The sequence below is a fragment of the Rattus norvegicus genome, chromosome 3, assembly GCF_021556685.1.
Source record: "Rattus norvegicus strain SHRSP/BbbUtx chromosome 3, alternate assembly SHRSP_T2T, whole genome shotgun sequence".
NCBI lineage: Eukaryota > Metazoa > Chordata > Mammalia > Rodentia > Muridae > Rattus > Rattus norvegicus.
The window spans coordinates 31,736,684-31,752,740 of record NC_141536.1 but is presented as its reverse complement, the minus strand read 5'-3'; the positions used below and the strand labels follow the sequence as shown (position 1 = coordinate 31,752,740).

Here is a 16,057-nt window from a genome sequence, read left to right as displayed (position 1 = left end):
GAGGAAGGCATCCGTATATTGGTCATCCTTCTTCTTGAGCTTCTTGTGGTCTATGCATTGCATCTTGGGTAATTCGAGCTTTTTGGCTAATATCCATTTATCAACGAGTGCATAGCAAGTGTGTTTTTCTATGATTGAGTAACCTCACTCAGGATGATATTTTCTAGTTCATTCCATTTGCCTAGGAGGGGATATGGAAGCAAAGTTTAGAGCAGAGAATCAAGGAATGGCCATTCAGAGACACACACACACACACATATATATATATATATATATATATATATATATATATATGTATGTATATATATATGTATATATGTATATATATATATATATACAGCCACCAAAACTAGATAAGATTGATGAAGCTAGAAAATGCATGCTGAAAGGGACAGGATGTAGATGTCTACTGAAGACACATCCAGAGCATGTCCAATACAGAGGTCAATGCTAGCAGCAAACCACCGAACTGAGAACAGGACCCCATTGGGGTGGAATTAGAGGAATTATTGAAAGAATTGGAGGAGCTTGCAACCCCATAAGAACAACAATGCCAGCCAACCAGAGCTTCCAGGGACTAAACCACTACCTAAGGACTATACATGGACTGACCCAGGGCTCCAACTGCATATGTAGCAGAGAATAGCCTTGTTGGGGCACCAGGGGAAGGAGAAGCCCTTGGTTCAGCCAAGGTTGGACCCCCAGTGCAGGGGAATATGGGGAGGGCAATAAGGGGGATGTATAGGGGAATACCCTTATTGGGGAGGGGAGGGGAGGGAATGGGGACTTATGGACAGGAAACTGGGAAGGGGAATAACGTTTGAAATGTAAGTAAAGAAATATATCTAATAAAAAATTAAAAAAATAAAAAAAAGGAAGAGGAAGGCAGAATTTTCAACTCATCAGTTATTTCTGCAGATGACAGGTGATCTCCAAAACTGCTTGTCTTCTTGCCCTTAGGGAAGGCTGAAGCTAAGTCATGCATCCCTGCCAAGGAGTCACAAACCACCTGCTGATGGGGAAATAGAGGTAACCTACTTGGTTGTTTGGAATGATACACAACTACAACCATGAAGTATTTGAGTTATTGACTGAACTTGCCTTTAGTTGTGTCAGCATTCCAGAGATGCTGCACCAGGCACCGGTACATTTGAAGTAAGTTGGGTTCACTGGTTGAGAGGTTTCTCTGGGACAACAAACAGCCTTAAGGAACTTTTCAAATGAGTGATTGCCTTAGAAGTATTATCCTGCAGGAGAAAACTCTGATCTGTTTTTCTGCCTGAACAGAGATCAGAAGATGGGTTTACATGTTCTGAGGTTGAGTCAAGGTACAGATATTTTATAAGATATCCCCCAAGTTACTGGGTAGCACACTGACGCTTGTGTGTTTTTCTTGCTCATGTATCTAGCATGGACAATGTTGAATAATTCGTTCTAAGGTTTCTTAGAACTGAGACAGGTATGTATCTAGAAGTCACACAACTAGATTTGAATGATTAGAATATTCCATTGGTGTATTAAAAATTCAATCTGGAGTGAGGTGGCTGTCGCCCGTGTTGTGTGTGTGTGAGTGAGTGAGTGTGTGCATGGGGGCACTGAGCTTGGCTTGTTGTTGGTGCCTTCGCCCTTCCCTCCACCCTTCCCCTCCCAGCCACCACTGCAGTGGCCGCTCCCTGGGCCGGAGGAAATGAGCGATAACGATGACCTCAAGGTGGAGAGCGACACTGACAAACAGGCTCATCATAATGCACTGGAACGAAAATGTAGGGACCACATCAAAGACAGCTTTCACAGTTTGCGGGACTCAGTCCCATCACTCCAAGGAGAGAAGGCATCTCGGGCCCAAATCCTAGACAAAGCAACAGAGTATATCCAGTATATGCGAAGGAAAAACCATACGCACCAGCAAGACCTTGATGACCTCAAGCGGCAGAATGCTCTCTGGAGCAACAAATTCGTGCACTGGAGAAGGCAAGATCAAGTGCCCAACTGCAAAACAACTACCCCTCCTCAGACAACAGCCTCTACATCAACGCCAAGGGCGGCACCATCTCGGTCTTCGATGGGGGTTCAGACTCCAGCTCAGAGCAACCCCAGGACAGGAAGAAACTGCGGATGGAGCCAGCTAAGCCATGCGGGGCAGGCCAGCTCACCCATTGCAACCTCTTTCAGTTCATCACTAGAACCCTCAGAACCATTGAGAAGACTCTTTTCCTTTTCTCTCTATTAATTGTTATTTTGCATAGAAGCTCTTGGATAACAGCTCTCACCCCCTGCCCTGTGTCCACTATTTTTAAACATATGCCCTTCAGGGGTTCCTGTCCCCAGAAGAAATTTTAAACCAAAACACCCCAACTTGGCAGCTCTTTCTGTGGAGGACAGACGGCCGGCCAGACCTCTGAGTACATGGTGTCCTGCCCACCCTACCAGCTCCTCCAGTCCTCAGAGCATGTGCCTGGAGGATGCCTGCTCTGCTAGGCTCTCCTCCCAGCCCCGCTTGCCTCTGTTCGATGGACTTTGTGAATCTCTAAACTGCTCTACTTTGACAAGATGATCAGATTGGAGTAATCAGAACGAACCCCCTCTCCTTTGTAAGGATTATTTTTGGAAAAGCGGTCTGTCCTGATGAAAGACCAGATTCTTGAAGAAGTTTGTGTGGTAGAGAAGGAAAGCGGGGACAGCTTTGCAGCAAGCCTGCGCAGCCAGCCTTCCAGAAGGCCATGCGACGCTGGTATGTATAGGAGACAGCGGCGTCAGTGGCTACTGTGGGTGGGCTGGGAGGGAGTTGTAGGTGGGGTAGAGGTTTTGTATTAAGCGCCAGTGATGATGTTTTGATATTTATTTCCTGCTACTGAAATTTGAATCTGAAATGCCCCTATTTCTGATGTCGATATTGTAAAGCGACAGATTCATAAAGTGATGATCCAATCTTCATTTCTTCTGTGTGTATTTCTAAGAAATAGAGCCAACTATTTTGTATGTAAATACCAAGAGTGACTTACCTGATACTAAATCCACAGCCCAGTCCAGCCCCCTGCTCTCCTTTCCTCCTGTCCTGGAACTTGCAACCACTGTGTGACCCAGTCCTGGCTCTGGCTGTGGTCAGCAGATCCCAGTGAAGGGTTTCTGGTCTTTAGGCTTTATTTCTTTGTCTTTTTCCTACTCTGTTGCCAGCATTTGCTGATTTCTAGTGTATACTTTGTAGTCTCAGTTGGGGTTTCATTCCATCCCATGGAAATAAAAAGTATGTTGTGCATACTGCCCAAGAATCCTCCTGCAAGTTAAGGCTTCCCCTTTACCATAAGAATATAAATAAAGACTTATTTTATCCTTGTTAAAAAAATCAATCTAGCAGCTAGAAAGCACAAAAGAGCAACTATGAAAATTGAGTTGGGACAGAAATGGGATAAAGAAAAGCAAGTTGAAGAGTAAAGTATAGCTAATGGAGTTAGTGTAAGGAGTGTTTGGAGATCCTCAGAGGTGGGCTGTGGAAGGAGTTTCCCAGTATTTCCCCTGCCTGTTGCACAGACAGCGAAGTTAATGATATGGTCTGAGCTTCAGAATGTCAAAGACTTCGCTAGTCCTGTGTGGTCATCTAGGTTTCCAGTACTGTGCATAATTTTACTCTTGTTGAGTGAGTTTTAAATCCAATTAGATTAGAATCTTAAATCCGTTTAGAGAGCTGTCACTTACCACCAAGATACTCATGTCGCTGCTTCACACACTGAGTTATAGCGCCATGTTGGTACTATACATGGTTCATGGATGTCATCGTTAAGTAGGACTGTTGGTTGGTTTCATCTTCCCCTGTCATTCTCTCTATTTTATTGTAGAGGAAAATACTTCATTTGTTAGTTTTATTCCTAGATATTCTAGGTGAATAGGAATCTTTCCTTGATCTCTTTGTATTTTTATTGTTGGTATACAGGAAAGTGATTAATTTGTGGGAGTTAATTTCACATCCCGTCACATTGCTGAATTTGTTTATTATTTCTAGGAATTTTCTGGTAGTCTTTTCAGGATCTCTAGTGTTTAGTATGTCATCAGCAAATAGGGGTAGTTTGACTTTTCCTGCCCTATTGCTTCAGCTAGTGCTTCATACATAATATTGAAAAGGGGTGGGAAGGACGGATTCCCCAGTCTCATCCTTGACTTTTATGAGACCGTTTCAAGTTTTTCTCCATTTAGAACAATGTGAGTTTCTCATTTTAGCTTTTATTATGTTGAGGTATACTGCCTCTAATCATGCATTGTCTAGGACTTCTAAGATGAATTCATGTTGGATTTTGTCAAAGAATTTTTCTGCATCTATTGAAATCATGGAATCTTTGTCTGTAAATCCATCCGTATAGTTTATTACATTAATTGACTTGCATATATTGATCTCTCCCTGCATTTTAGGGTTAAAACCCAACTTGGTCATAGTGGGTAATCTTTTATATATGTCTGTATTCTATATCCAAGTACGTTATTGAGTAATTTTGAATCAATGTCCATCAGGAATATTCATTCACCTGTAGTTTTCTCATTTTGTTGTGTCTTCACCTGGTCATGATATTAAAGTAATCCAGGCTTCATAGAAAGACTTTATTTAAGTGTACTCCTTCTGTTTCTATTTTTTTTTTTGAAAGGATTGGCTGTACCTCTCCTTTGAAAGACTGGGAGAATTCTGCTGTGAATCCATCTGGCCCTAGACTTTTTTTAAGTTGGAAGTTTTATTTATTTATTTATTTATTTATTTATTTATTTATTTATTTATTATTTCAATATTCTCATTTGGTTCAATAACCTCATTCTCATTAGGTCATTGACTTCTTGGTTTAATTTTGCTGGTTTGGCTGAATTCTAAAAAACCATCTATTTTGTTTAGGTTTTTCCAATTTAGTGGAATATAAGGAGTTTTCTTACAATGTTTTCTTCTTCATCCCCAATTCTTTTGCTTTGTGTCCTCTCCCTACTAAAGTTAGTTGGGATTAGAGTCAATATTGTTTGTCTCCCAAAGAGCTAGCTCTTAGATTTGTTGATTTTATTCTTTCTTGCTACAAACTTGACTTGTATTTTATTTTTTCTTGTTTTCCCTCACTTTAGAGTTCCATCATTCAATCATTTATTTGCTCTCTTTCTCAATGATTCTTTACAATGTAGGCATTTTGTGCTTTACATTTTCCTCTTTGGACTGCTTTCAATGTGTCCAAAAGTGAAAATACATTGTATTTTCATTTCTTAAGGAAAATTTAAAGTTATTTCTTGATTTCTTCATTGACTGACCCATTCATTGCTCAGTTATATGTTTGATTTCTGTGAATTTTCATATTTCCTAGAGATTTGTTTGATGTCACTTTTAATTTTTATTGTATTATGATTAGACAGGAGACATGGAGTGTTTCAGTCATTCTAAGTTTGTTAATATTTGTGTTGTGTCCCAGATGTGACCTATTTTAGATAAGCTTCCATGTGCTTCTAAGTAGATTGTGTATATTTTATAAATATCTGTTAAGTCCATTTGATGTGTAATGTCATTTTACTCTTATATTTCCATTTTTTTGTTCAAATGACCGAGAAAGTAGGGCATTAAACTCATTTCTTCTTATTATTATATTCCATGTCTTTAAATTCAGTAGTACATTCTCTAAATTTGGTTTACCAGAGCTTAGTGAAAGTATGTTTAGGATAGTAATATCTTTTTTGCTAACTCTTCCCTTGATCAGAATGAAATGTCACTCTTTATCTTTTCTACTTGCTCTCTAGTCATGTTGGATGGGAATATATTTGTGCATCCTTTTACTAAGAGTTTATTTCTATCTTTATGACAAAGATGAAATTCTTGTAGATATCACATGGATTTTTATTTCTTGATCAATTCAGTCAGTCTGTGCCTTTTAATTGGAGAATTAAGGCCATTAACATTTAGTTATGATTGAATGTGTGTGTTAACTGTAGTCATTATGGTAATTTTTAGTGTTGTGTTCTTGGTGTGTTTTTGTAATCATGGCTTGTGTTTCTTCCTAAAGGCTCTTGGCTATGCTCTTTTTGTCTTAAGCCTGAAATATTGCTTTCTGTATTTTCCAAAGTTTGCTTTGTTGCCTACAAAAAATTTTTTTTCTTTATTAACTTGAGTATTTCTTATTTACAGTTTGATTGTTATTCCCTTTCCCAGTTTCCGGGCCAACATCCCCCTAACCCCTCCTTCTCCCCCTCTATATGTGTGTTCCCTTCCCCATCCTCCACCCATTACCGCCCTCCCCACAACAATCACGTTCACTGGGGGTTCAGTCTTAGCAGGACCAAGGGCTTCCCCTTCCACTGGTGCTCTTACTAGGCTATTCATTGCTACCTATGAGGTTGGAGCCCAGGGTCAGTCCATGTATAGTCTTTGGGTAGTGGCTTAGTCCCTGGAAGATCTGGTTGGTTGGCATTTTAGGATGTTTATATCATGGAACGTTTTTCATTCTTTAAATAGTGAGATATTTTTGCTGATAATATTAGTGTAGGTTGGCTTTTCTGGTCCTTACAGCTTGTATTGCATTGCTCTAGATTCTTTTGTCTTTCAAAGTTTCCATTTAGAAATCAGCTTTAATGGGTTTTTTTCTTTACAGGTGATTGTTTCTCTCTCTCTCTCTCTCTCTCTCTCTCTCTCTCTCCTTCTCTCTGTTTTCAATTGCACATTCTTTGTTTTGTATACTTAGTGTTCTAACTATGACATGCAATGAGACTTTTCTCATCTTATTTATTATTATGTGCTTCTTGTACCTATATAGATGTAGTTTTCCTTAGTTCCAAGAAATTTCCTATGATCTTGTTGAAGATCTGGTCTATTCCACTAAGTTGGGATTATTTTCTCTCATCTCTGCCTACTTTTGGAAGGTTTGAACTTTCATTGTATCCCACATTTCCTGTATGTTCCTTATGTTTCTTTTTTCATATATTCTTTGTTTTGTCTAGATATTTTACTTTATTATCTAGTTCTGATATTTGATCTTCTGCTTGATTCATTCTGATTGTACGATGACCTTCCTTTGAGTTTTCTGATTTAGTTATTTGGGTTTCAAATTCCATTTTCATTTCAGCTTGAGTCTTCTATCTCTTTATCTCATTATTTGTTTTCGAGTTTTGTCTTGTCTTTGTCATTTACTTCAGCCTCATGCTTGCATTTTCTTGGGCATCACCCAGGCATTTATTTTCCTTAATCTCTGTCTCTTTAATTTTATTGATCTATTTCTTTCTGACTTCTTTAAACTGCTTGAAGTTTTGGATGAAGTTTATGCTGAGGTACTTTGATTTTCATTTAATTCTAGAAATGTTTATTTCCTTCTTGATCTCTATGATGAGGTAGTAATCATTCAATAGTTGTAGCTTAACAACCACTGTGCATTTTCTATAGCTTCTCCTCCTGCTGATTTATGGCTTTATTCCATTGTAATAAGGTAGAATATAAGATGTTTTTGCTATTTTCTTATACTTCTTGAGACTTTTTCTCTGTGCTCTAATATGTGATGTCTGCACAAAATCATGCTGTCGACATTCTAGCATGGAGGGAGGAAGGGGTTCATGGGCCATTACCTTACAGGAGGAATTATATACAGTTGATGGTTTTCAAGGTGACAGGCAGAAATTTATTTGTTGATTAATTGCTTTATTGATTGGGCATATCCCCTGGTAGATATATCATTCTCCGGTGTAAGGAAGAAGTATATGATCAGCATAAATTAGACTTGGTGTGTTATTCTGACAAAAAGAGAGAAAAATAAGACATGAATTTGGGAAGTTAGGAAACTGTGAGGAGGTATGGTGGGGTTGGGAGGGGTTGGGAGAAGAATAGAGGGATGAATATGATCAAAGTACACTGTATAAACTTCTGAGATGTAATAAAATATACCCTAAGAGCAGATCTACTATTGCTAAGCCACCTGTCCTCTCCCAGAGGAACTCTGAAATCAGAATTGAAGCAAACCCTAACCCCAGTGTCAGTGCCTTATCTGGCCTGACTCAGGTAACATGGCCTTACCTGGAGCCAGTGTTCTCAACTTCATCATGGGATGTACCTCCTAGTCTCTGAGAAGACTCAAAGAAGTATCTTCTTCCAATGCCTAGGCACTTTAGCTACTAAAAGACATTAACCTCTGCTTTGGTCTGCTAGAGAAGGATGAATACAAATGCCTAATGCTGTGTGGAGACTTAAATCAAAGGGAAAAGAGTTAATTCCTCTGGGAGTCATCCATCAGTAGCAGTCAGTTCTGATTTAAACATTTTCCCATAAATTTTTACCTAGTTCCTGTGCTGCAGTGAGTGAGTAGTTAAAGTTGGCAGAGGGTGTGATTTTGATGGATTATACCCAATTTTCTTTCACAATCTTTCCATCCACCAGCAGTAAGATGTAGATAGCATTTTAGTTTGAGGAATGCAAACTATTGGAAAATCACAGCCTTGACACTTGGTACGAACAGATATTATTTCTTACTCTCATTTAAAATACCAATGCATGAATTATTTTTTTTTACCTGAGATTTTAGGATTGCTTAAAAATTTCAAGCAGTATTAAATAACATTTGTTTCTGAGGCAGTGGGACTTAAAACCTTTTCTACCTCTGTTCTGATGAGTGAAGTTGGTTGCTATTGGCAATGAGGGTTAGATTTGCTGCTATTAAAAGTGTGTCTTTGGCTACTTGTTACATTTGTTTGAAGGTGTCTTTTTTATATTCTACAGTGTGGATGGTTATATATCTTCTAATATGTAACCCAGGGTTCAGCCTGGAGTGGGGGCAATTCATTTTGCTTTGGGTTATTTATTTGTCTCTACTTTGGACAGATATTTATTGGAGCTCATTCTCTTTTCGGTTAGAGCAGCACAGGTATTATGTATCTAAGTGACATAAACCCCCGAGAAGGAAGATACACATACTGCTTCAGGATCTATCCATCCAAAAGATGAATACCACATCAACTAAAACTACATTTATTTATAAACACTACCACATAGTTAGAAGTCCAGGTCTGATGTCAAGCAAATTTAGCTTTACTGCTGGCTCTACCACACAGTAGCTATATGAACTGTGCGAAGTGTACAAGCCTTGGTAGGTAGTGCAATTTCCACTGTAGGGTGTATTAGTCTGACTTTATCTATAGATGAAAGGAAGGTCCAAAAAGTGAGTTCAATGCAGTAAATCAGATGATTATTAAAAATGTACAATAAATATTGACATTTTGATATCGCATATATCAAATAGGGATGCCATGATATAATATAAAACAGAAATACGTCTAAAATCTCTAGTTCTAAGTGGCAAATGGTTTTATCCCCTGGAAACCCATGAAGTGCTTCTATAGAATCTCTAGGACTCCCTCTGTGATAGACTCCCAGACCTTACCATGACTAATTCTATGTTAGAGACACCATGCTAACTTCAAAACTAACACATAGAACTCCAACACATTCCAAAACAGGAAGAAAGACCTAGTCCATAGCTACAGGAAGGTCTGTGAGCAAAATGGCCATAAATGTACTATAACTTTGTTATTTGGTTTCTGTAGTTCTGATTCTTGATAACTGGAGTATGACAACAAAGATATGGTGTGTGTGTGTGTGTGTGTGTGTGTGTGTGTGTGTGTGTGTGTTTAAAAGACAAAAAGCTGTAAGGCTTTGGGTTATTATTTGAACAAGTTCCCTTATGCAGCCTCTGGTTGGCAGTAAATACTTTCATTTTGGCTTTAAGAGTGCTCTTATCATGGTCTCTAGTGTGCTCACCTCCATTTTTGAGTTCTTAGATAGTTCTTCAGAGACTGCCCTAGTGATCTCAGATCCCCTCGGGGATGATAGCATGGGACATGAACAGATCTTAGGAGATTTTTTCCTGAGATTTTTCAAGGGCCCAGAATCTTCTCCTACCTCTGCCTCCATCCTAAAAGACAGAATTGAAGAAAGTTGCCTATATCTGTGTTCTCCAGAGGCAAATCTGTTTACTATCTAAATAAAGCACTGAGGAATGGGTAGATGAGGCCCTAATTCTGGTGTTTAGCATTTTCATGAGATGCCACCTAACTTCCTGGTTTAAGTTTGAGTGGTTGGCACTTCTGGTTGTCTTTCCTGCTCACCTGTCTGTGTATTCCTGTCAGTTCTGTTGGTTGGAGGAACAACCCCAAGACACGTGGAAGTTGATGTTGAAACAGTTCAAGGAGAATTCTGTAGATGAGGATGAATATGGTATCTGTTTCTTGCTCAGAAAACCTCAGAATTAGCTGGCCCTCTTTTGGAGTTGGGTGGCCCTGTGAAGGATTTCTGAATCTAGTTCAGGGTACCTGGGACATGGTGACTGAAGATCCTGGAGGCCACAACCAGTTTTCCTGTATCTACCAGTCTGCTCTTTCTTGTAAGACCCACCCTGTGACTAAAGACATGCCCTCTTATGGGGAACCCCAGCCTTTGTTTAGGCAGGTCACCCAGAGAAACCCAAACTTCTGCTTCTTTTTTGACCAAGAAAATGCTGACTTTTCCCTTCTATATGAACCACAGTGACCCCTGACTATGTCAGAGCCATGCTGTCAGAATGGTAGAACCTTAACCATCAGACCTCATCTCCTCAGAGTCATACAGAATGACTCTGGCTTATGGGAGCCCTGAGAAGAATTTTCCTGGGGCAGAGACAGCTCTTGTCTTTTTTCTAAGGGAGGCATTTTTAAAGGGCTCAAAGTTGAGAGCTCCCCCCTCCCCCCCTTGGCCTTCTCCATGGCTTGTGTCATCTTTTCAACAAATGATCTCTACAATTGAAAAAACTTAGAACCTGGCATTCTCTAAAAATGTTTCAGGCTCTAATTAGTCCCTTGGAATTGTCTTTTACACATACCAGTGTAACATAATGTTCATTGTGGGCCATGAGGAAAGAGAGATAATATACCAGTGGCTCATGAGATAGCAAAATGTGTTATTACCCCCACCACAGGAGTAGAGTCTCTGATCAACCAGAGCTACCAGACAAGGACTTGAGAGCTTTATTTCTTTTGGCAGTTCCAAGAAGTGACTGAAGCAGGGTTTGTAAACATAAAATCTGCAAGCATTTGAGCCAAGGTAAAGTTATAATTTTTACCAATCAAAACTTGGGGACTAGGGACTTGCTCAAGGTTCCATAACAATTCAAATAACATTGAATGTAAGTGTTTTTGCCAGCCAGTCAAATTCATTTGTTCTTTCTATAGTTAGGAACAGGCATTATGTTTTGGGTAACTATTGTTGCTTAAGAGGAGGTTGGTCAGCTTCTGGAAAGTCACCAGTTCCCTCAGGCGCTGGGAACTTGATTTTTGGTTCACCCTATAGGTAAAATGGAGTCTGAAGTCAAAATGGCAGTATTTAATGCAAGTTCTTCTACCTGTTCCCAATACCACTCAACCTGGGATGACTGTCAACAATGCCTGGACATACTTTTTCTGGCTGAGGAACAGGACAGGATTTAGATTGAGAGAAAAGCTGCTCTCTGCCAGGCAAAGAATAACTTGAGAATAATACTGAATGAATAGAGTAGATTTTCCCCTCTGCTCAATCTGACTGGGACCAAACATTGACCCAGGTAAGGAGGTTCTGAACAACTTTTACCAGGTATTTTTTTGGGAAAATTAAAGACAACTTCTAAAAATAAAACAAACAAAACAAAAACAAAAAATAAGACAACAAAGAACTGGAAACAGTCTGTTTTAGGTGAGTGAGGGCCCCGAGAACCAACTAGTAGATTCCGGGAGTGTTTCTTTGAGGCTTGCCAATGTTTACCCCCATAAACCAAGGTGAGTCAAAAATACAGCAAACAACCAGTATTGCTTTTGTTATGCAGTCATCCCCAGATATTAAAAACAAGACCAAACCAAACAAAAGCTGCAAAAGTTGAAAGAATTTGAGGATATCAATAAGTCCCACTTAATAGAGAGTGCTCAAAGGTTTACAATAACTGTGACTCTGAAAAAGAAAGACAAAAGATTGACCTGAATACATATGCATTATCCACAGCCCATATCTTCAGGGCCCTCTTTCATGAAAGGGGATTGCTTATCTTGGTCAATGAAATATCTTGGCTCTGGATATTGGTCCTGGCCAGAAGAGATAGCCATTGTCCACTATACAAGGCATCACAAAGAAGATTCTCTGAAAGTCTGAGGATATTGGATAGCATATTTCTGTTTAGATGGCAATCCTAGAACCAGCCTAGCCTCTCTAGATATTGCTAACTCTGCTCAAACCCGGATTTCTCCAGTACCCAAACTACACACATTTAAAAATAATGAAAAAGAAAAAAGGAAAAATGTCACAGAGACAAATGGATGGTGGTTCTTACCAGACAGAAGACCCATACTCTCTACAGCTTTTGAAAAACAAATGCTCATCAAATTCCCTCTGGGAGAATCCAACATTGCTCAGTTTCTCAGATACCGCGGTGACATCCCTCAAGTAGATATACTTGTCAAAGACATTTTGTCCAGATATACCACTTGTGTTCAAATGAATCTCAGAGGAAAATCCCCAAGAGTATCTGTGCCTGAGAAACACCCCTGAAGAACATTGGTAAATAGAACTTAACTAAGACAATGCCCATGGTTCTTGGGTATAAGTATTGCAATGGCAATTTTGGAGTTTTGATTTCTTTGAAAAACAGAAGTATTATTGGAATATGTTTTCTTTTTAATCCTAGGTGTGGGTTATAGAGCTGCTTCAGATTGTCCACAACAGCTAACTATGATTTGTGATGTTTGGAGTTCTGGGGACTTCTTAAATGGTATATGAATGTTAGAGCCTGGAGAGGTGGGGTTGTGGGTTGTGGGTTGTGGGTTGTGGGTTGTGGGTTGTGGGTTGTGGGTTGTAGGTTGTGGGTTGTGGGCTTCTGGTTGGTTACTCTTGGTCACTGTGACTTTTGTTAAGTTGTCATGTGCAAAGAAGAAACAATAAGAAGTAATTAGATATCCTGATGGAGAAGATTAAACTTGCCCCAAGGAACTCAACACCCCTAATCAACAGGAAGTAGTCTAAAAAAACATCATCTCCCTTTCCCCTTTATTCTTTTTCTCTCATATCTAGTGTTAGGAGGTTGAAAGGGTGTGAGATGAGTAAATAAGGGTGGAAGAAAAAAATATAACCCATAAAGTAGCAAGAGTCCACTTACAAATTTATTTGTTAGTCTTCATAGATAACTTCTTTGCATGGATGAAAGCTTGTAAGACCTGAATGAAGACAGTCTCAGTATTTTCCCAAATATCTGACAAAGCTCCTAAATGTTCATTAAAAACTTCATTGTGACTATAGGCAGCAAATCTCAGGACAGGTTAAGAAGAATGAATAGGGTCTTAAAGGAAAATTTAAGTAAATAGTTTTTTGGGACTGGTAAAGATTAGGCTATCTGCCTACCATTTGTCCTCTTAAAGGACAAATATACCACACATCAGTAAGGTTTGACCTCATTTAAAATCATGCATGGGAGCCCCCCATTCTCTCTAAGCTAAGAGATGTTCATAAGGCAAAAATTACTAACCATTCCACCCTCAAGTCCTTACAGACCCTGAAACAAGCCCAAAGGATCTCATCAGATGGTTTGAATAGCTATGTCCTTGTCTGTGTCTGAGCATGACTACAAGTTCCAGTCCACTGATCTTGTGTGAATAAAAAGAATCCTGATCTGGAGCCTGGAGCCAATGTGAAAAGGTACATACTCTGCAGCCTTACAATACCCTATAGCAGTGAAGGTCACTGGTGTCAATCTGTGGGTCCACATACTCAGGTAAAGGTAAGTATAGAAGACAATGATTGATGGATGGAAACCAGGTCCTCCAACTGCTAAAGATAAGACGGATGTTGGCCTTATGACTATGATTGTCCTATTTTGTCTTCTTTGCCTTTCCAGGAAAAAGAAGGTTTAAAACCTCCATAAACCAAATCTCTGGGTATGAAAATTAAAAAATGACCAAATCCAGGGAACTCATAGCCTATCTATTTACTGAAATTTAATCCACCGTGCAGATGGATTTCTGTAAATATTACATCCAGAGATAATTAGAGAGACTGTAAAGGAGTCCACTCTGGGACTTTGGGTACACTATTGACAAAAGGGACTCTGATCTACCCAATACTATGACTTCTTGGTTGATAGCCCATCCCCCAACCTTCCAAGATCCAAGCAAAGACATTTGTCCTCAGTGGGATTGTGAAACTGAGTCTTCCTGGGGTCACACTGACTCCTTCACAACCCTCAAAAGAAAGCCATCAACATCTACCTGTGGCCCCAGGCAATAAATCCCATATTTATAAAGGTTATGGGCTAGAAGGAAAGTGGAGATCATTATTAGAGAACCACTAAAACTTGTGGAGTGAGAGTATATGTTAATGGTCAAGACCTATACAAAAATTTAGTATCCAACAAAACAAAAACAAAACAACAAAAGCAAAACTCACCACCTAGGATCATCCAACCCATTGGCCCAAAGTGACTCATCTTCATACTCTAGGAGTATGATCCCCTAAGGTGGTAAGTCACTCAGATTCTAATCTCTCCAGGAATTCTTTTGATAATCATGGAGATAAAGGTCCAGGACTGTTCTTCAGTGTTTGGCATGCTAAAAGGAGTAAAAGGAGTGCATCCATTTCTTAACTATTCTTAATTGGATGTACACAACGACTGCTGGCTATGTCTGTACCCCAAACCCCCATATTATGTCGAGATTAAAATGAAACAATAAGTTCCATATTCAATCCTGACAACTGTAAATGATATCAACCTGAGCATCCTGGGTAGCCTTCAAGGAAAAGGCGTCTGCTTAATGTCACCCATATAGCACTTAGTATTTCCTCCTAAGCAGATTTCTGTAGTCATATACATCAGGTTAACTCCACAAAGGCTTAGTGTATTTCTGGGCCCCAGGGTCTACCTGACTTGCTTACACTACTGGTTTGTCCAAGTGTAAATCTTCTGAATTGTTGACACAGTAGGAGACCCGAGTCCTTTGCATCTTCATGCATGTCATACTAGAAGTGTTGATCTTTAATAACAAAAAGCAGGCAGGGCTAACCTAAATCTAGATTCTGAGATTTTCTCTTCACAGTGAGCCATCCTCACTGAACAGGCATTGCAGGATCCACTGCAGTTGGGACTTCAAAAATACTTTTTGCTAATATTTTCATAATTTTGATTGGTTTTTATAGATAAATTGGTGTTTTCCTTTTTCTTGTGAAACAATGTTTACTATGTCTCTAATATAATCTTTATCCCATTTCAACTGTTTCTTTACCTTGTCTTCTCTGGTAAAGAATAAAATAGTCTCATCTCTGCTCTGTCAAACATATCTTATTATTATCCACACTTTTAAGACAGACAGACAGAGAGAGAGAGAGAGAGAGAGAGAGAGAGAGAGAGAGAGAGAGAGACTAAATTGCACATTATCATTGCTGCAAAAAAAATGGATTAACTAGATGACTTCCTTCAATCTGTTTTCATGTGCATTCTTAGAGAAGAAGAGGGATAATTTGTCCCTTTAATTGTACACGAAACTTAAAAATTGATACCATTTTGCATTTAAAGAGACAAGGTAACCACATACTGAAAATCACATGTATCAAGCTTCAAAAACACTATGACAGTTTCTGCCTTCTTCATTTTAAAGCTTTAAAAGTCAGTATAACTTTTGCCAATTTTATGATTAAATAAAACGAAATTGGTTCTAAGTAGATATATTCTAGAAAAGGAAAATGCATACAACTTAAGTTGAAGGAGTTGAGGTAGTAGTACTTCAGTCATTGAGGAAGAAGAGACGATGGTACTCCACCCATACCCTGCTTCCTCTACTACAAGGTGGATTATGAGTAGCTTGCAGGAAAACTCAAGATTTTGCCCAACACATTCTAGTACACCTATACAGTACAGAAAAACCTAGGGTCCAGTTAAGTAGTTAAAACATTGTATTTCTGATTCTAGCGACTACCATGAATTAGGCAACCTTCTAAATCTAAGCATGATCTTAATGTCAAGCCTGCCAAACTTTGTGCTTGAGTCCTTCTCCATCTAGCTTTACACACACATAAGATCACAAAATTCTAACA

The 16,057-nt window shown here is 39.1% G+C and overlaps 1 protein-coding gene and 1 pseudogene across 1 annotated transcript in view; both read left to right on the top strand.

Moving 5' to 3' along the window:
* The window catches only part of LOC147995459 (uncharacterized), a 272,034-nt gene that overhangs the window by 181,948 nt on the left and 74,029 nt on the right, over window positions 1–16,057 (top strand). Inside the window, exons 2-3 of the transcript XR_015684331.1 lie at window positions 12,666–12,749; window positions 13,515–13,669. The gene's annotated coding sequence lies outside the window, so the exon portion shown is untranslated. The remainder of the gene's footprint in view (window positions 1–12,665; window positions 12,750–13,514; window positions 13,670–16,057) is intronic.
* Window positions 1,688–2,129, top strand: Max-ps1 (MYC associated factor X, pseudogene 1; annotated as a pseudogene).